Here is a 20136-nt window from a genome sequence, read left to right on the forward strand (position 1 = left end):
ACATAGAAATAGTATGACACAGGCCAGCAGTCCCATGTGTCTAGATTCCACAATAGGAGATTTTCTTTGTCTTATAAACTGCTGGAACACACAGCTGCTAGACTGACTTCAAATATATATATTACTTTGTAACAGTCTTATAGTAAAGAGACTGTTACACACTGTCATTTAGTTATCTCAAGGTTAGCAGATTCTGTGTGAGGATAGTGTTCTGTTAGAACATGCAGCTGCTAGGCTGACTCATAGAAAATGTATCCATTTGTAACAAATGACACATACAGCATTAAATTAATATCTATAGCAGCCCATGTGACATCTCTACTCTTATCATAATTGTCTGGTTATTGCCAATCTGGACAGCAGGAGTGATATATATTCACTAGTCCCAATATCCCATCATATAAATATACCCACACTGATATACTTTCTTATCAAGAGTTATTAGTAGCTATCTGTATGCACTTTAGACATTGTAATTGCTAAGTGACATCATATCTAGTGTATTCCTTTCTTATAGCTCAGCTTCTATTCCCTATTAGTGGAGACTAACAGCTAACATCATAATCATATATTTTTGTTTTATAACATTTCACATGAGTCAAATACACGCGGACACGCCGTGCCCTACACATGTGTTTCACTGCATCTATGGCAACTTACATTAAAGCTAACAAGAAAGCACACTCGTTCTGTCTTTAAACTGATAAAAGAAACCCCAATAATATGGGGCATGCAAAAATTGAGATAAAACTCAGTTTTGCTCCTCTCCACGGAAATCTTTAATAAAAGGCGAAATATTTGTTAGTTCTGAAGAGAAACCAGAGCATGACCAAGATTCCACCTGTCGCCTGAGTGCCATGCCAGCAGTTCTCATTCAGCTGAAAGTGAGCACCCAATTTGAATGAAAGAAAGCAGATTTCTCACCAGGCTTCCCCTTGCTATAAACATGGTTTGTACTCTTTTCTATGTGCTCCCAGATCTTTCAAGCAATTAGTATAGTCAAGAAAGTTCTGTTTGAAAAGAAACAAACATTTACTGTCATTTCTATGCAAATGAGCTTACATTAAAGCACACTCGTTCTATCTTTAAACCGATAAAAGAAACCCCAATAAGACGGAGCATGCAAAAATTGAGATAAAACTCAGTTTTGCTCCTCTCCACGGAAATCTTTAGTAAAAGGCGAAAGATCTGTTCGTTTTGAAGAGAAACCAGAGCATGACCAAGATTCCACCTGTTGCCTGAGTGCCATGCCAGCAATCCTCATTCAGCTCAAAGTGAGCACCCAATTTGAAAGAAAGAAAGCAGATTTCTCACCAGGCTTCCCCTTGCTATAAACATGGTTTGTACTCTTTTCCATGTGCTCCCAGATCTTTCAAGCAATTAGTGTGGTCAAGAAAGTTCTGTTTGAAAAGAAACAAACATTTACTGTCATTTCTATGCAAATGAGCTTACATTAAAGCACACTCGTTCTATCTTTAAACCGATAAAAGAAACCCCAATAAGACGGAGCATGCAAAAATTGAGATTTTGAAAAGGCGAAAGATCTGTTCGTTTTGAAGAGAAACCAGAGTATGACTAAGATTCCACCTGTCGCCTGAGTGCCATGCCAGCAATCCTCCTTTCTAGTGTCCTTCGTTTGGGAGAAAAATGCAATGGTACAAGACAGCTTTTCCTTGCCAATATCTCTCTTTTGCAAAGAGCTGCGCATTGGAAAATTCAGGGCTATGTCGTGTAGATGATGGCCTAACAGGAGGCTTTAAAATGTTCTTTCTAGTGTCCTTCGTTTGGGAGAAAAATGCAATGGTACAAGACAGCTTTTCCTTGCCAATATCTCTCTTTTGCAAAGAGCTGCGCATTGGAAAATTCAGGGCTATGTCGTGTAGATGATGGCCTAACAGGAGGCTTTAAAATTTTCTTTCTAGTGTCCTTCATTTGGGAGAAAAATGCAAAGGTACAAGACAGCTTTTCCTTGCCAATATCTCTCTTTTGCAAAGAGCTACGCATTGGAAAATTCAGGGCTATGTCGTGTAGATGATGGCCTAACAGGAGGCTTTAAAATTTTCTTTCTAGTGACCTTCGTTTGGGAGAAAAATGCAATGGTACAAGACAGCTTTTCCTTGCCAATATCTCTCTTTTGCAAAGAGCTGCGCATTGGAAAATCCAGGGCTATGTCGTGTAGATGATGGCCTAACAGGAGGCTTTAAAATTTTCTTTCTAGTGTCCTTCGTTTGGGAGAAAAATGCAAAGGTACAAGACAGCTTTTCCTTGCCAATATCTCTCTTTTGCAAACAGCTACGCATTGGAAAATTCAGGGCTATGTCGTGTAGATGATGGCCTAACAGGAGGCTTTAAAATTTTCTTTCTAGTGTCCTTCGTTTGGGAGAAAAATGCAATGGTACAAGACAGCTTTTCCTTGCCAATATCTCTCTTTTGCAAAGAGCTGCGCATTGGAAAATTCAGGGCTATGTCGTGTAGATGATGGCCTAACAGGAGGCTTTAAAATTTTCTTTCTAGTGTCCTTCGTTTGGGAGAAAAATGCAAAGGTACAAGACAGCTTTTCCTTGCCAATATCTCTCTTTTGCAAAGAGCTACGCATTGGAAAATTCAGGGCTATGTCGTGTAGATGATGGCCTAACAAGAGTCTTTAAAATTTTCTTTCTAGTGACCTTCGTTTGGGAGAAAAATGCAATGGTACAAGACAGCTTTTCCTTGCCAATATCTCTCTTTTGCAAAGAGCTGCGCATTGGAAAATTCAGGGCTATGTCGTGTAGATGATGGCCTAACAGGAGGCTTTAAAATGTTCTTTCTAGTGTCCTTCGTTTGGGAGAAAAATGCAATGGTACAAGACAGCTTTTCCTTGCCAATATCTCTCTTTTGCAAAGAGCTGCGCATTGGAAAATTCAGGGCTATGTCGTGTAGATGATGGCCTAACAGGAGGCTTTAAAATGTTCTTTCTAGTGTCCTTCGTTTGGGAGAAAAATGCAATGGTACAAGACAGCTTTTCCTTGCCAATATCTCTCTTTTGCAAAGAGCTGCGCATTGGAAAATTCAGGGCTATGTCGTGTAGATGATGGCCTAACAGGAGGCTTTAAAATTTTCTTTCTAGTGTCCTTCATTTGGGAGAAAAATGCAAAGGTACAAGACAGCTTTTCCTTGCCAATATCTCTCTTTTGCAAAGAGCTACGCATTGGAAAATTCAGGGCTATGTCGTGTAGATGATGGCCTAACAGGAGGCTTTAAAATTTTCTTTCTAGTGACCTTCGTTTGGGAGAAAAATGCAATGGTACAAGACAGCTTTTCCTTGCCAATATCTCTCTTTTGCAAAGAGCTGCGCATTGGAAAATCCAGGGCTATGTCGTGTAGATGATGGCCTAACAGGAGGCTTTAAAATTTTCTTTCTAGTGTCCTTCGTTTGGGAGAAAAATGCAAAGGTACAAGACAGCTTTTCCTTGCCAATATCTCTCTTTTGCAAAGAGCTACGCATTGGAAAATTCAGGGCTATGTCGTGTAGATGATGGCCTAACAGGAGGCTTTAAAATTTTCTTTCTAGTGACCTTCGTTTGGGAGAAAAATGCAAAGGTACAAGACAGCTTTTCCTTGCCAATATCTCTCTTTTGCAAAGAGCTGCGCATTGGAAAATTCAGGGCTATGTCGTGTAGATGATGGCCTAACAGGAGGCTTTAAAATTTTCTTTCTAGTGTCCTTCGTTTGGGAGAAAAATGCAAAGGTACAAGACAGCTTTTCCTTGCCAATATCTCTCTTTTGCAAAGAGCTACGCATTGGAAAATTCAGGGCTATGTCGTGTAGATGATGGCCTAACAGGAGGCTTTAAAATTTTCTTTCTAGTGACCTTCGTTTGGGAGAAAAATGCAAAGGTACAAGACAGCTTTTCCTTGCCAATATCTCTCTTTTGCAAAGAGCTGCGCATTGTAAAATTCAGGGCTATGTCGTGTAGATGATGGCCTAACAGGAGGCTTTAAAATGTTCTTTCTAGTGTCCTTCGTTTGGGAGAAAAATGCAATGGTACAAGACAGCTTTTCCTTGCCAATATCTCTCTTTTGCAAAGAGCTGCGCATTGGAAAATTCAGGGCTATGTCGTGTAGATGATGGCCTAACAGGAGGCTTTAAAATTTTCTTTCTAGTGTCCTTCGTTTGGGAGAAAAATGCAAAGGTACAAGACAGCTTTTCCTTGCCAATATCTCTCTTTTGCAAAGAGCTACTCATTGGAAAATTCAGGGCTATGTCGTGTAGATGATGGCCTAACAGGAGGCTTTAAAATTTTCTTTCTAGTGCCCTTCGTTTGGGAGAAAAATGCAAAGGTACAAGACAGCTTTTCCTTGCCAATATCTCTCTTTTGCAAAGAGCTGCGCATTAAAAAATTCAGGGCTATGTCGTGTAGATGGCCTAACAGGAGGCTTTAAAATTTTCTTTCTAGTGCCCTTCGTTTGGGAGAAAAATGCAATGGTACAAGACAGCTTTTCCTTGCCAATATCTCTCTTTTGCAAAGAGCTGCGCATTGGAAAATTCAGGGCTATGTCGTGTAGATGATGGCCTAACAGGAGGCTTTAAAATTTTCTTTCTAGTGTCCTTCGTTTGGGAGAAAAATGCAATGGTACAAGACAGCTTTTCCTTGCCAATATCTCTCTTTTGCAAAGAGCTGCGCATTGGAAAATTCAGGGCTATGTCGTGTAGATGATGGCCTAACAGGAGGCTTTAAAATGTTCTTTCTAGTGTCCTTCGTTTGGGAGAAAAATGCAATGGTACAAGACAGCTTTTCCTTGCCAATATCTCTCTTTTGCAAAGAGCTGCGCATTGGAAAATTCAGGGCTATGTCGTGTAGATGATGGCCTAACAGGAGGCTTTAAAATGTTCTTTCTAGTGTCCTTCGTTTGGGAGAAAAATGCAATGGTACAAGACAGCTTTTCCTTGCCAATATCTCTCTTTTGCAAAGAGCTGCGCATTGGAAAATTCAGGGCTATGTCGTGTAGATGATGGCCTAACAGGAGGCTTTAAAATTTTCTTTCTAGTGACCTTCGTTTGGGAGAAAAATGCAAAGGTACAAGACAGCTTTTCCTTGCCAATATCTCTCTTTTGCAAAGAGCTGCGCATTGGAAAATTCAGGGCTATGTCGTGTAGATGATGGCCTAACAGGAGGCTTTAAAATTTTCTTTCTAGTGTCCTTCGTTTGGGAGAAAAATGCAAAGGTACAAGACAGCTTTTCCTTGCCAATATCTCTCTTTTGCAAAGAGCTGCGCATTGTAAAATTCAGGGCTATGTCGTGTAGATGATGGCCTAACAGGAGGCTTTAAAATGTTCTTTCTAGTGTCCTTCGTTTGGGAGAAAAATGCAATGGTACAAGACAGCTTTTCCTTGCCAATATCTCTCTTTTGCAAAGAGCTGCGCATTGGAAAATTCAGGGCTATGTCGTGTAGATGATGGCCTAACAGGAGGCTTTAAAATTTTCTTTCTAGTGCCCTTCGTTTGGGAGAAAAATGCAATGGTACAAGACAGCTTTTCCTTGCCAATATCTCTCTTTTGCAAAGAGCTGCGCATTGGAAAATTCAGGGCTATGTCGTGTAGATGATGGCCTAAAAGGAGGCTTTAAAATTTTCTTTCTAGTGTCCTTCGTTTGGGAGAAAAATGCAAAGGTACAAGACAGCTTTTCCTTGCCAATATCTCTCTTTTGCAAAGAGCTACGCATTGGAAAATTCAGGGCTATGTCGTGTAGATGATGGCCTAACAGGAGGCTTTAAAATTTTCTTTCTAGTGTCCTTCGTTTGGGAGAAAAATGCAAAGGTACAAGACAGCTTTTCCTTGCCAATATCTCTCTTTTGCAAAGAGCTACGCATTGGAAAATTCAGGGCTATGTCGTGTAGATGATGGCCTAACAGGAGGCTTTAAAATTTTCTTTCTAGTGACCTTCGTTTGGGAGAAAAATGCAATGGTACAAGACAGCTTTTCCTTGCCAATATCTCTCTTTTGCAAAGAGCTGCGCATTGGAAAATTCAGGGCTATGTCGTGTAGATGATGGCCTAACAGGAGGCTTTAAAATTTTCTTTCTAGTGTCCTTCGTTTGGGAGAAAAATGCAAAGGTACAAGACAGCTTTTCCTTGCCAATATCTCTCTTTTGCAAAGAGCTACGCATTGGAAAATTCAGGGCTATGTCGTGTAGATGATGGCCTAACAGGAGGCTTTAAAATTTTCTTTCTAGTGACCTTCGTTTGGGAGAAAAATGCAAAGGTACAAGACAGCTTTTCCTTGCCAATATCTCTCTTTTGCAAAGAGCTGCGCATTGGAAAATTCAGGGCTATGTCGTGTAGATGATGGCCTAACAGGAGGCTTTAAAATGTTCTTTCTAGTGTCCTTCGTTTGGGAGAAAAATGCAATGGTACAAGACAGCTTTTCCTTGCCAATATCTCTCTTTTGCAAAGAGCTGCGCATTGGAAAATTCAGGGCTATGTCGTGTAGATGATGGCCTAACAGGAGGCTTTAAAATTTTCTTTCTAGTGCCCTTCGTTTGGGAGAAAAATGCAATGGTACAAGACAGCTTTTCCTTGCCAATATCTCTCTTTTGCAAAGAGCTGCGCATTGGAAAATTCAGGGCTATGTCGTGTAGATGATGGCCTAACAGGAGGCTTTAAAATTTTCTTTCTAGTGTCCTTCGTTTGGGAGAAAAATGCAAAGGTACAAGACAGCTTTTCCTTGCCAATATCTCTCTTTTGCAAAGAGCTACGCATTGGAAAATTCAGGGCTATGTCGTGTAGATGATGGCCTAACAGGAGGCTTTAAAATTTTCTTTCTAGTGACCTTCGTTTGGGAGAAAAATGCAAAGGTACAAGACAGCTTTTCCTTGCCAATATCTCTCTTTTGCAAAGAGCTGCGCATTGGAAAATTCAGGGCTATGTCGTGTAGATGATGGCCTAACAGGAGGCTTTAAAATTTTCTTTCTAGTGTCCTTCGTTTGGGAGAAAAATGCAAAGGTACAAGACAGCTTTTCCTTGCCAATATCTCTCTTTTGCAAAGAGCTACGCATTGGAAAATTCAGGGCTATGTCGTGTAGATGATGGCCTAACAGGAGGCTTTAAAATTTTCTTTCTAGTGACCTTCGTTTGGGAGAAAAATGCAAAGGTACAAGACAGCTTTTCCTTGCCAATATCTCTCTTTTGCAAAGAGCTGCGCATTGTAAAATTCAGGGCTATGTCGTGTAGATGATGGCCTAACAGGAGGCTTTAAAATGTTCTTTCTAGTGTCCTTCGTTTGGGAGAAAAATGCAATGGTACAAGACAGCTTTTCCTTGCCAATATCTCTCTTTTGCAAAGAGCTGCGCATTGGAAAATTCAGGGCTATGTCGTGTAGATGATGGCCTAACAGGAGGCTTTAAAATTTTCTTTCTAGTGTCCTTCGTTTGGGAGAAAAATGCAAAGGTACAAGACAGCTTTTCCTTGCCAATATCTCTCTTTTGCAAAGAGCTACTCATTGGAAAATTCAGGGCTATGTCGTGTAGATGATGGCCTAACAGGAGGCTTTAAAATTTTCTTTCTAGTGCCCTTCGTTTGGGAGAAAAATGCAAAGGTACAAGACAGCTTTTCCTTGCCAATATCTCTCTTTTGCAAAGAGCTGCGCATTAAAAAATTCAGGGCTATGTCGTGTAGATGATGGCCTAACAGGAGGCTTTAAAATTTTCTTTCTAGCGCCCTTCGTTTGGGAGAAAAATGCAATGGTACAAGACAGCTTTTCCTTGCCAATATCTCTCTTTTGCAAAGAGCTGCGCATTGGAAAATTCAGGGCTATGTCGTGTAGATGATGGCCTAACAGGAGGCTTTAAAATTTTCTTTCTAGTGTCCTTCGTTTGGGAGAAAAATGCAATGGTACAAGACAGCTTTTCCTTGCCAATATCTCTCTTTTGCAAAGAGCTGCGCATTGGAAAATTCAGGGCTATGTCGTGTAGATGATGGCCTAACAGGAGGCTTTAAAATTTTCTTTCTAGTGTCCTTCGTTTGGGAGAAAAATGCAAAGGTACAAGACAGCTTTTCCTTGCCAATATCTCTCTTTTGCAAAGAGCTGCGCATTGGAAAATTCAGGGCTATGTCGTGTAGATGATGGCCTAACAGGAGGCTTTAAAATGTTCTTTCTAGTGTCCTTCGTTTGGGAGAAAAATGCAATGGTACAAGACAGCTTTTCCTTGCCAATATCTCTCTTTTGCAAAGAGCTGCGCATTGGAAAATTTAGGGCTATGTCGTGTAGATGATGGCCTAACAGGAGGCTTTAAAATTTTCTTTCTAGTGTCCTTCGTTTGGGAGAAAAATGCAATGGTACAAGACAGCTTTTCCTTGCCAATATCTCTCTTTTGCAAAGAGCTGCGCATTGGAAAATTCAGGGCTATGTCGTGTAGATGATGGCCTAACAGGAGGCTTTAAAATTTTCTTTCTAGTGTCCTTCGTTTGGGAGAAAAATGCAAAGGTACAAGACAGCTTTTCCTTGCCAATATCTCTCTTTTGCAAAGAGCTACGCATTGGAAAATTCAGGGCTATGTCGTGTAGATGATGGCCTAACAGGAGTCTTTAAAATTTTCTTTCTAGTGACCTTCGTTTGGGAGAAAAATGCAATGGTACAAGACAGCTTTTCCTTGCCAATATCTCTCTTTTGCAAAGAGCTGCGCATTGGAAAATTCAGGGCTATGTCGTGTAGATGATGGCCTAACAGGAGGCTTTAAAATGTTCTTTCTAGTGTCCTTCGTTTGGGAGAAAAATGCAATGGTACAAGACAGCTTTTCCTTGCCAATATCTCTCTTTTGCAAAGAGCTGCGCATTGGAAAATTCAGGGCTATGTCGTGTAGATGATGGCCTAACAGGAGGCTTTAAAATGTTCTTTCTAGTGTCCTTCGTTTGGGAGAAAAATGCAATGGTACAAGACAGCTTTTCCTTGCCAATATCTCTCTTTTGCAAAGAGCTGCGCATTGGAAAATTCAGGGCTATGTCGTGTAGATGATGGCCTAACAGGAGGCTTTAAAATGTTCTTTCTAGTGTCCTTCGTTTGGGAGAAAAATGCAATGGTACAAGACAGCTTTTCCTTGCCAATATCTCTCTTTTGCAAAGAGCTGCGCATTGGAAAATTCAGGGCTATGTCGTGTAGATGATGGCCTAACAGGAGGCTTTAAAATTTTCTTTCTAGTGTCCTTCATTTGGGAGAAAAATGCAAAGGTACAAGACAGCTTTTCCTTGCCAATATCTCTCTTTTGCAAAGAGCTACGCATTGGAAAATTCAGGGCTATGTCGTGTAGATGATGGCCTAACAGGAGGCTTTAAAATTTTCTTTCTAGTGACCTTCGTTTGGGAGAAAAATGCAATGGTACAAGACAGCTTTTCCTTGCCAATATCTCTCTTTTGCAAAGAGCTGCGCATTGGAAAATCCAGGGCTATGTCGTGTAGATGATGGCCTAACAGGAGGCTTTAAAATTTTCTTTCTAGTGTCCTTCGTTTGGGAGAAAAATGCAAAGGTACAAGACAGCTTTTCCTTGCCAATATCTCTCTTTTGCAAACAGCTACGCATTGGAAAATTCAGGGCTATGTCGTGTAGATGATGGCCTAACAGGAGGCTTTAAAATTTTCTTTCTAGTGTCCTTCGTTTGGGAGAAAAATGCAATGGTACAAGACAGCTTTTCCTTGCCAATATCTCTCTTTTGCAAAGAGCTGCGCATTGGAAAATTCAGGGCTATGTCGTGTAGATGATGGCCTAACAGGAGGCTTTAAAATTTTCTTTCTAGTGTCCTTCGTTTGGGAGAAAAATGCAAAGGTACAAGACAGCTTTTCCTTGCCAATATCTCTCTTTTGCAAAGAGCTACGCATTGGAAAATTCAGGGCTATGTCGTGTAGATGATGGCCTAACAAGAGTCTTTAAAATTTTCTTTCTAGTGACCTTCGTTTGGGAGAAAAATGCAATGGTACAAGACAGCTTTTCCTTGCCAATATCTCTCTTTTGCAAAGAGCTGCGCATTGGAAAATTCAGGGCTATGTCGTGTAGATGATGGCCTAACAGGAGGCTTTAAAATGTTCTTTCTAGTGTCCTTCGTTTGGGAGAAAAATGCAATGGTACAAGACAGCTTTTCCTTGCCAATATCTCTCTTTTGCAAAGAGCTGCGCATTGGAAAATTCAGGGCTATGTCGTGTAGATGATGGCCTAACAGGAGGCTTTAAAATGTTCTTTCTAGTGTCCTTCGTTTGGGAGAAAAATGCAATGGTACAAGACAGCTTTTCCTTGCCAATATCTCTCTTTTGCAAAGAGCTGCGCATTGGAAAATTCAGGGCTATGTCGTGTAGATGATGGCCTAACAGGAGGCTTTAAAATTTTCTTTCTAGTGTCCTTCATTTGGGAGAAAAATGCAAAGGTACAAGACAGCTTTTCCTTGCCAATATCTCTCTTTTGCAAAGAGCTACGCATTGGAAAATTCAGGGCTATGTCGTGTAGATGATGGCCTAACAGGAGGCTTTAAAATTTTCTTTCTAGTGACCTTCGTTTGGGAGAAAAATGCAATGGTACAAGACAGCTTTTCCTTGCCAATATCTCTCTTTTGCAAAGAGCTGCGCATTGGAAAATCCAGGGCTATGTCGTGTAGATGATGGCCTAACAGGAGGCTTTAAAATTTTCTTTCTAGTGCCCTTCGTTTGGGAGAAAAATGCAAAGGTACAAGACAGCTTTTCCTTGCCAATATCTCTCTTTTGCAAAGAGCTGCGCATTAAAAAATTCAGGGCTATGTCGTGTAGATGGCCTAACAGGAGGCTTTAAAATTTTCTTTCTAGTGCCCTTCGTTTGGGAGAAAAATGCAATGGTACAAGACAGCTTTTCCTTGCCAATATCTCTCTTTTGCAAAGAGCTGCGCATTGGAAAATTCAGGGCTATGTCGTGTAGATGATGGCCTAACAGGAGGCTTTAAAATTTTCTTTCTAGTGTCCTTCGTTTGGGAGAAAAATGCAATGGTACAAGACAGCTTTTCCTTGCCAATATCTCTCTTTTGCAAAGAGCTGCGCATTGGAAAATTCAGGGCTATGTAGTGTAGATGATGGCCTAACAGGAGGCTTTAAAATTTTCTTTCTAGTGTCCTTCATTTGGGAGAAAAATGCAAAGGTACAAGACAGCTTTTCCTTGCCAATATCTCTCTTTTGCAAAGAGCTACGCATTGGAAAATTCAGGGCTATGTCGTGTAGATGATGGCCTAACAGGAGGCTTTAAAATTTTCTTTCTAGTGACCTTCGTTTGGGAGAAAAATGCAATGGTACAAGACAGCTTTTCCTTGCCAATATCTCTCTTTTGCAAAGAGCTGCGCATTGGAAAATCCAGGGCTATGTCGTGTAGATGATGGCCTAACAGGAGGCTTTAAAATTTTCTTTCTAGTGTCCTTCGTTTGGGAGAAAAATGCAAAGGTACAAGACAGCTTTTCCTTGCCAATATCTCTCTTTTGCAAAGAGCTACGCATTGGAAAATTCAGGGCTATGTCGTGTAGATGATGGCCTAACAGGAGGCTTTAAAATTTTCTTTCTAGTGACCTTCGTTTGGGAGAAAAATGCAAAGGTACAAGACAGCTTTTCCTTGCCAATATCTCTCTTTTGCAAAGAGCTGCGCATTGGAAAATTCAGGGCTATGTCGTGTAGATGATGGCCTAACAGGAGGCTTTAAAATGTTCTTTCTAGTGTCCTTCGTTTGGGAGAAAAATGCAATGGTACAAGACAGCTTTTCCTTGCCAATATCTCTCTTTTGCAAAGAGCTGCGCATTGGAAAATTCAGGGCTATGTCGTGTAGATGATGGCCTAACAGGAGGCTTTAAAATTTTCTTTCTAGTGACCTTCGTTTGGGAGAAAAATGCAAAGGTACAAGACAGCTTTTCCTTGCCAATATCTCTCTTTTGCAAAGAGCTGCGCATTGGAAAATTCAGGGCTATGTCGTGTAGATGATGGCCTAACAGGAGGCTTTAAAATTTTCTTTCTAGTGTCCTTCGTTTGGGAGAAAAATGCAAAGGTACAAGACAGCTTTTCCTTGCCAATATCTCTCTTTTGCAAAGAGCTACGCATTGGAAAATTCAGGGCTATGTCGTGTAGATGATGGCCTAACAGGAGGCTTTAAAATTTTCTTTCTAGTGACCTTCGTTTGGGAGAAAAATGCAAAGGTACAAGACAGCTTTTCCTTGCCAATATCTCTCTTTTGCAAAGAGCTGCGCATTGTAAAATTCAGGGCTATGTCGTGTAGATGATGGCCTAACAGGAGGCTTTAAAATGTTCTTTCTAGTGTCCTTCGTTTGGGAGAAAAATGCAATGGTACAAGACAGCTTTTCCTTGCCAATATCTCTCTTTTGCAAAGAGCTGCGCATTGGAAAATTCAGGGCTATGTCGTGTAGATGATGGCCTAACAGGAGGCTTTAAAATTTTCATTCTAGTGTCCTTCGTTTGGGAGAAAAATGCAAAGGTACAAGACAGCTTTTCCTTGCCAATATCTCTCTTTTGCAAAGAGCTACTCATTGGAAAATTCAGGGCTATGTCGTGTAGATGATGGCCTAACAGGAGGCTTTAAAATTTTCTTTCTAGTGCCCTTCGTTTGGGAGAAAAATGCAAAGGTACAAGACAGCTTTTCCTTGCCAATATCTCTCTTTTGCAAAGAGCTGCGCATTAAAAAATTCAGGGCTATGTCGTGTAGATGGCCTAACAGGAGGCTTTAAAATTTTCTTTCTAGTGCCCTTCGTTTGGGAGAAAAATGCAATGGTACAAGACAGCTTTTCCTTGCCAATATCTCTCTTTTGCAAAGAGCTGCGCATTGGAAAATTCAGGGCTATGTCGTGTATATGATGGCCTAACAGGAGGCTTTAAAATTTTCTTTCTAGTGTCCTTCGTTTGGGAGAAAAATGCAATGGTACAAGACAGCTTTTCCTTGCCAATATCTCTCTTTTGCAAAGAGCTGCGCATTGGAAAATTCAGGGCTATGTCGTGTAGATGATGGCCTAACAGGAGGCTTTAAAATTTTCTTTCTAGTGTCCTTCGTTTGGGAGAAAAATGCAAAGGTACAAGACAGCTTTTCCTTGCCAATATCTCTCTTTTGCAAAGAGCTGCGCATTGGAAAATTCAGGGCTATGTCGTGTAGATGATGGCCTAACAGGAGGCTTTAAAATGTTCTTTCTAGTGTCCTTCGTTTGGGAGAAAAATGCAATGGTACAAGACAGCTTTTCCTTGCCAATATCTCTCTTTTGCAAAGAGCTACGCATTGGAAAATTCAGGGCTATGTCGTGTAGATGATGGCCTAACAGGAGGCTTTAAAATTTTCTTTCTAGTGACCTTCGTTTGGGAGAAAAATGCAAAGGTACAAGACAGCTTTTCCTTGCCAATATCTCTCTTTTGCAAAGAGCTGCGCATTGGAAAATTCAGGGCTATGTCGTGTAGATGATGGCCTAACAGGAGGCTTTAAAATGTTCTTTCTAGTGTCCTTCGTTTGGGAGAAAAATGCAATGGTACAAGACAGCTTTTCCTTGCCAATATCTCTCTTTTGCAAAGAGCTGCGCATTGGAAAATTCAGGGCTATGTCGTGTAGATGATGGCCTAACAGGAGGCTTTAAAATTTTCTTTCTAGTGACCTTCGTTTGGGAGAAAAATGCAAAGGTACAAGACAGCTTTTCCTTGCCAATATCTCTCTTTTGCAAAGAGCTGCGCATTGGAAAATTCAGGGCTATGTCGTGTAGATGATGGCCTAACAGGAGGCTTTAAAATTTTCTTTCTAGTGTCCTTCGTTTGGGAGAAAAATGCAAAGGTACAAGACAGCTTTTCCTTGCCAATATCTCTCTTTTGCAAAGAGCTACGCATTGGAAAATTCAGGGCTATGTCGTGTAGATGATGGCCTAACAGGAGGCTTTAAAATTTTCTTTCTAGTGACCTTCGTTTGGGAGAAAAATGCAAAGGTACAAGACAGCTTTTCCTTGCCAATATCTCTCTTTTGCAAAGAGCTGCGCATTGTAAAATTCAGGGCTATGTCGTGTAGATGATGGCCTAACAGGAGGCTTTAAAATGTTCTTTCTAGTGTCCTTCGTTTGGGAGAAAAATGCAATGGTACAAGACAGCTTTTCCTTGCCAATATCTCTCTTTTGCAAAGAGCTGCGCATTGGAAAATTCAGGGCTATGTCGTGTAGATGATGGCCTAACAGGAGGCTTTAAAATTTTCTTTCTAGTGTCCTTCGTTTGGGAGAAAAATGCAAAGGTACAAGACAGCTTTTCCTTGCCAATATCTCTCTTTTGCAAAGAGCTACTCATTGGAAAATTCAGGGCTATGTCGTGTAGATGATGGCCTAACAGGAGGCTTTAAAATTTTCTTTCTAGTGCCCTTCGTTTGGGAGAAAAATGCAAAGGTACAAGACAGCTTTTCCTTGCCAATATCTCTCTTTTGCAAAGAGCTGCGCATTAAAAAATTCAGGGCTATGTCGTGTAGATGGCCTAACAGGAGGCTTTAAAATTTTCTTTCTAGTGCCCTTCGTTTGGGAGAAAAATGCAATGGTACAAGACAGCTTTTCCTTGCCAATATCTCTCTTTTGCAAAGAGCTGCGCATTGGAAAATTCAGGGCTATGTCGTGTATATGATGGCCTAACAGGAGGCTTTAAAATTTTCTTTCTAGTGTCCTTCGTTTGGGAGAAAAATGCAATGGTACAAGACAGCTTTTCCTTGCCAATATCTCTCTTTTGCAAAGAGCTGCGCATTGGAAAATTCAGGGCTATGTCGTGTAGATGATGGCCTAACAGGAGGCTTTAAAATTTTCTTTCTAGTGTCCTTCGTTTGGGAGAAAAATGCAAAGGTACAAGACAGCTTTTCCTTGCCAATATCTCTCTTTTGCAAAGAGCTGCGCATTGGAAAATTCAGGGCTATGTCGTGTAGATGATGGCCTAACAGGAGGCTTTAAAATGTTCTTTCTAGTGTCCTTCGTTTGGGAGAAAAATGCAATGGTACAAGACAGCTTTTCCTTGCCAATATCTCTCTTTTGCAAAGAGCTACGCATTGGAAAATTCAGGGCTATGTCGTGTAGATGATGGCCTAACAGGAGGCTTTAAAATTTTCTTTCTAGTGACCTTCGTTTGGGAGAAAAATGCAAAGGTACAAGACAGCTTTTCCTTGCCAATATCTCTCTTTTGCAAAGAGCTGCGCATTGGAAAATTCAGGGCTATGTCGTGTAGATGATGGCCTAACAGGAGGCTTTAAAATGTTCTTTCTAGTGTCCTTCGTTTGGGAGAAAAATGCAATGGTACAAGACAGCTTTTCCTTGCCAATATCTCTCTTTTGCAAAGAGCTGCGCATTGGAAAATTCAGGGCTATGTCGTGTAGATGATGGCCTAACAGGAGGCTTTAAAATTTTCTTTCTAGTGTCCTTCATTTGGGAGAAAAATGCAAAGGTACAAGACAGCTTTTCCTTGCCAATATCTCTCTTTTGCAAAGAGCTACGCATTGGAAAATTCAGGGCTATGTCGTGTAGATGATGGCCTAACAGGAGGCTTTAAAATTTTCTTTCTAGTGTCCTTCGTTTGGGAGAAAAATGCAAAGGTACAAGACAGCTTTTCCTTGCCAATATCTCTCTTTTGCAAAGAGCTACGCATTGGAAAATTCAGGGCTATGTCGTGTAGATGATGGCCTAACAGGAGGCTTTAAAATTTTCTTTCTAGTGACCTTCGTTTGGGAGAAAAATGCAAAGGTACAAGACAGCTTTTCCTTGCCAATATCTCTCTTTTGCAAAGAGCTGCGCATTGGAAAATTCAGGGCTATGTCGTGTAGATGATGGCCTAACAGGAGGCTTTAAAATGTTCTTTCTAGTGTCCTTCGTTTGGGAGAAAAATGCAATGGTACAAGACAGCTTTTCCTTGCCAATATCTCTCTTTTGCAAAGAGCTGCGCATTGGAAAATTCAGGGCTATGTCGTGTAGATGATGGCCTAACAGGAGGCTTTAAAATTTTCTTTCTAGTGACCTTCGTTTGGGAGAAAAATGCAAAGGTACAAGACAGCTTTTCCTTGCCAATATCTCTCTTTTGCAAAGAGCTGCGCATTGGAAAATTCAGGGCTATGTCGTGTAGATGATGGCCTAACAGGAGGCTTTAAAATTTTCTTTCTAGTGTCCTTCGTTTGGGAGAAAAATGCAAAGGTACAAGACAGCTTTTCCTTGCCAATATCTCTCTTTTGCAAAGAGCTACGCATTGGAAAATTCAGGGCTATGTCGTGTAGATGATGGCCTAACAGGAGGCTTTAAAATTTTCTTTCTAGTGACCTTCGTTTGGGAGAAAAATGCAAAGGTACAAGACAGCTTTTCCTTGCCAATATCTCTCTTTTGCAAAGAGCTGCGCATTGTAAAATTCAGGGCTATGTCGTGTAGATGATGGCCTAACAGAAGGCTTTAAAATGTTCTTTCTAGTGTCCTTCGTTTGGGAGAAAAATGCAATGGTACAAGACAGCTTTTCCTTGCCAATATCTCTCTTTTGCAAAGAGCTGCGCATTGGAAAATTCAGGGCTATGTCGTGTAGATGATGGCCTAACAGGAGGCTTTAAAATTTTCTTTCTAGTGTCCTTCGTTTGGGAGAAAAATGCAAAGGTACAAGACAGCTTTTCCTTGCCAATATCTCTCTTTTGCAAAGAGCTACTCATTGGAAAATTCAGGGCTATGTCGTGTAGATGATGGCCTAACAGGAGGCTTTAAAATTTTCTTTCTAGTGCCCTTCGTTTGGGAGAAAAATGCAAAGGTACAAGACAGCTTTTCCTTGCCAATATCTCTCTTTTGCAAAGAGCTGCGCATTAAAAAATTCAGGGCTATGTCGTGTAGATGATGGCCTAACAGGAGGCTTTAAAATTTTCTTTCTAGTGCCCTTCGTTTGGGAGAAAAATGCAATGGTACAAGACAGCTTTTCCTTGCCAATATCTCTCTTTTGCAAAGAGCTGCGCATTGGAAAATTCAGGGCTATGTCGTGTAGATGATGGCCTAACAGGAGGCTTTAAAATTTTCTTTCTAGTGTCCTTCGTTTGGGAGAAAAATGCAATGGTACAAGACAGCTTTTCCTTGCCAATATCTCTCTTTTGCAAAGAGCTGCGCATTGGAAAATTCAGGGCTATGTCGTGTAGATGATGGCCTAACAGGAGGCTTTAAAATTTTCTTTCTAGTGTCCTTCGTTTGGGAGAAAAATGCAAAGGTACAAGACAGCTTTTCCTTGCCAATATCTCTCTTTTGCAAAGAGCTGCGCATTGGAAAATTCAGGGCTATGTCGTGTAGATGATGGCCTAACAGGAGGCTTTAAAATGTTCTTTCTAGTGTCCTTCGTTTGGGAGAAAAATGCAATGGTACAAGACAGCTTTTCCTTGCCAATATCTCTCTTTTGCAAAGAGCTGCGCATTGGAAAATTTAGGGCTATGTCGTGTAGATGATGGCCTAACAGGAGGCTTTAAAATTTTCTTTCTAGTGTCCTTCGTTTGGGAGAAAAATGCAATGGTACAAGACAGCTTTTCCTTGCCAATATCTCTCTTTTGCAAAGAGCTGCGCATTGGAAAATTCAGGGCTATGTCGTGTAGATGATGGCCTAACAGGAGGCTTTAAAATTTTCTTTCTAGTGTCCTTCGTTTGGGAGAAAAATGCAAAGGTACAAGACAGCTTTTCCTTGCCAATATCTCTCTTTTGCAAAGAGCTACGCATTGGAAAATTCAGGGCTATGTCGTGTAGATGATGGCCTAACAGGAGTCTTTAAAATTTTCTTTCTAGTGACCTTCGTTTGGGAGAAAAATGCAATGGTACAAGACAGCTTTTCCTTGCCAATATCTCTCTTTTGCAAAGAGCTGCGCATTGGAAAATTCAGGGCTATGTCGTGTAGATGATGGCCTAACAGGAGGCTTTAAAATGTTCTTTCTAGTGTCCTTCGTTTGGGAGAAAAATGCAATGGTACAAGACAGCTTTTCCTTGCCAATATCTCTCTTTTGCAAAGAGCTGCGCATTGGAAAATTCAGGGCTATGTCGTGTAGATGATGGCCTAACAGGAGGCTTTAAAATGTTCTTTCTAGTGTCCTTCGTTTGGGAGAAAAATGCAATGGTACAAGACAGCTTTTCCTTGCCAATATCTCTCTTTTGCAAAGAGCTGCGCATTGGAAAATTCAGGGCTATGTCGTGTAGATGATGGCCTAACAGGAGGCTTTAAAATTTTCTTTCTAGTGTCCTTCATTTGGGAGAAAAATGCAAAGGTACAAGACAGCTTTTCCTTGCCAATATCTCTCTTTTGCAAAGAGCTACGCATTGGAAAATTCAGGGCTATGTCGTGTAGATGATGGCCTAACAGGAGGCTTTAAAATTTTCTTTCTAGTGACCTGCGTTTGGGAGAAAAATGCAATGGTACAAGACAGCTTTTCCTTGCCAATATCTCTCTTTTGCAAAGAGCTGCGCATTGGAAAATCCAGGGCTATGTCGTGTAGATGATGGCCTAACAGGAGGCTTTAAAATTTTCTTTCTAGTGTCCTTCGTTTGGGAGAAAAATGCAAAGGTACAAGACAGCTTTTCCTTGCCAATATCTCTCTTTTGCAAAGAGCTACGCATTGGAAAATTCAGGGCTATGTCGTGTAGATGATGGCCTAACAGGAGGCTTTAAAATTTTCTTTCTAGTGACCTTCGTTTGGGAGAAAAATGCAAAGGTACAAGACAGCTTTTCCTTGCCAATATCTCTCTTTTGCAAAGAGCTGCGCATTGGAAAATTCAGGGCTATGTCGTGTAGATGATGGCCTAACAGGAGGCTTTAAAATGTTCTTTCTAGTGTCCTTCGTTTGGGAGAAAAATGCAATGGTACAAGACAGCTTTTCCTTGCCAATATCTCTCTTTTGCAAAGAGCTGCGCATTGGAAAATTCAGGGCTATGTCGTGTAGATGATGGCCTAACAGGAGGCTTTAAAATTTTCTTTCTAGTGACCTTCGTTTGGGAGAAAAATGCAAAGGTACAAGACAGCTTTTCCTTGCCAATATCTCTCTTTTGCAAAGAGCTGCGCATTGGAAAATTCAGGGCTATGTCGTGTAGATGATGGCCTAACAGGAGGCTTTAAAATTTTCTTTCTAGTGTCCTTCGTTTGGGAGAAAAATGCAAAGGTACAAGACAGCTTTTCCTTGCCAATATCTCTCTTTTGCAAAGAGCTGCGCATTGGAAAATTCAGGGCTATGTCGTGTAGATGATGGCCTAACAGGAGGCTTTAAAATTTTCTTTCTAGTGTCCTTCGTTTGGGAGAAAAATGCAATGGTACAAGACAGCTTTTCCTTGCCAATATCTCTCTTTTGCAAAGAGCTGCGCATTGGAAAATTCAGGGCTATGTCGTGTAGATGATGGCCTAACAGGAGGCTTTAAAATTTTCTTTCTAGTGACCTTCGTTTGGGAGAAAAATGCAAAGGTACAAGACAGCTTTTCCTTGCCAATATCTCTCTTTTGCAAAGAGCTGCGCATTGGAAAATTCAGGGCTATGTCGTGTAGATGATGGCCTAACAGGAGGCTTTAAAATTTTCTTTCTAGTGACCTTCGTTTGGGAGAAAAATGCAAAGGTACAAGACAGCTTTTCCTTGCCAATATCTCTCTTTTGCAAAGAGCTGCGCATTGGAAAATTCAGGGCTATGTCGTGTAGATGATGGCCTAACAGGAGGCTTTAAAATTTTCTTTCTAGTGCCCTTCGTTTGGGAGAAAAATGCAATGGTACAAGACAGCTTTTCCTTGCCAATATCTCTCTTTTGCAAAGAGCTGCGCATTGGAAAATTCAGGGCTATGTCGTGTAGATGATGGCCTAACAGGAGGCTTTAACATTTTCTTTCTAGTGTCCTTCGTTTGGGAGAAAAATGCAAAGGTACAAGACAGCTTTTCCTTTCCAATATCTCTCTTTTGCAAAGAGCTACGCATTGGAAAATTCAGGGCTATGTCGTGTAGATGATGGCCTAACAGGAGGCTTTAAAATTTTCTTTCTAGTGACCTTCGTTTGGTAGAAAAATGCAAAGGTACAAGACAGCTTTTCCTTGCCAATATCTCTCTTTTGCAAAGAGCTGCGCATTGGAAAATTCAGGGCTATGTCGTGTAGATGATGGCCTAACAGGAGGCTTTAAAATTTTCTTTCTAGTGTCCTTCGTTTGGGAGAAAAA

At 40.8% G+C, this 20136-nt stretch overlaps 2 non-coding genes across 2 annotated transcripts; both read right to left on the reverse strand.

The window, feature by feature from the left end:
- Nucleotides 1-711: 711 nt before the first annotated feature.
- LOC135013317 (U5 spliceosomal RNA) lies at nucleotides 712-827 on the reverse strand. Its single transcript, XR_010211997.1, has one exon. It is a non-coding gene; the product is annotated as a U5 spliceosomal RNA (small nuclear RNA).
- Nucleotides 828-1101: 274 nt separating this feature from the next.
- Nucleotides 1102-1217, reverse strand: LOC135013316 (U5 spliceosomal RNA). Its single transcript, XR_010211996.1, has one exon. It is a non-coding gene; the product is annotated as a U5 spliceosomal RNA (small nuclear RNA).
- Nucleotides 1218-20136: the final 18919 nt, after the last annotated feature.

Source organism: Pseudophryne corroboree, unplaced genomic scaffold, assembly GCF_028390025.1.
Source record: "Pseudophryne corroboree isolate aPseCor3 unplaced genomic scaffold, aPseCor3.hap2 scaffold_2708, whole genome shotgun sequence".
Lineage (NCBI taxonomy): Eukaryota > Metazoa > Chordata > Amphibia > Anura > Myobatrachidae > Pseudophryne > Pseudophryne corroboree.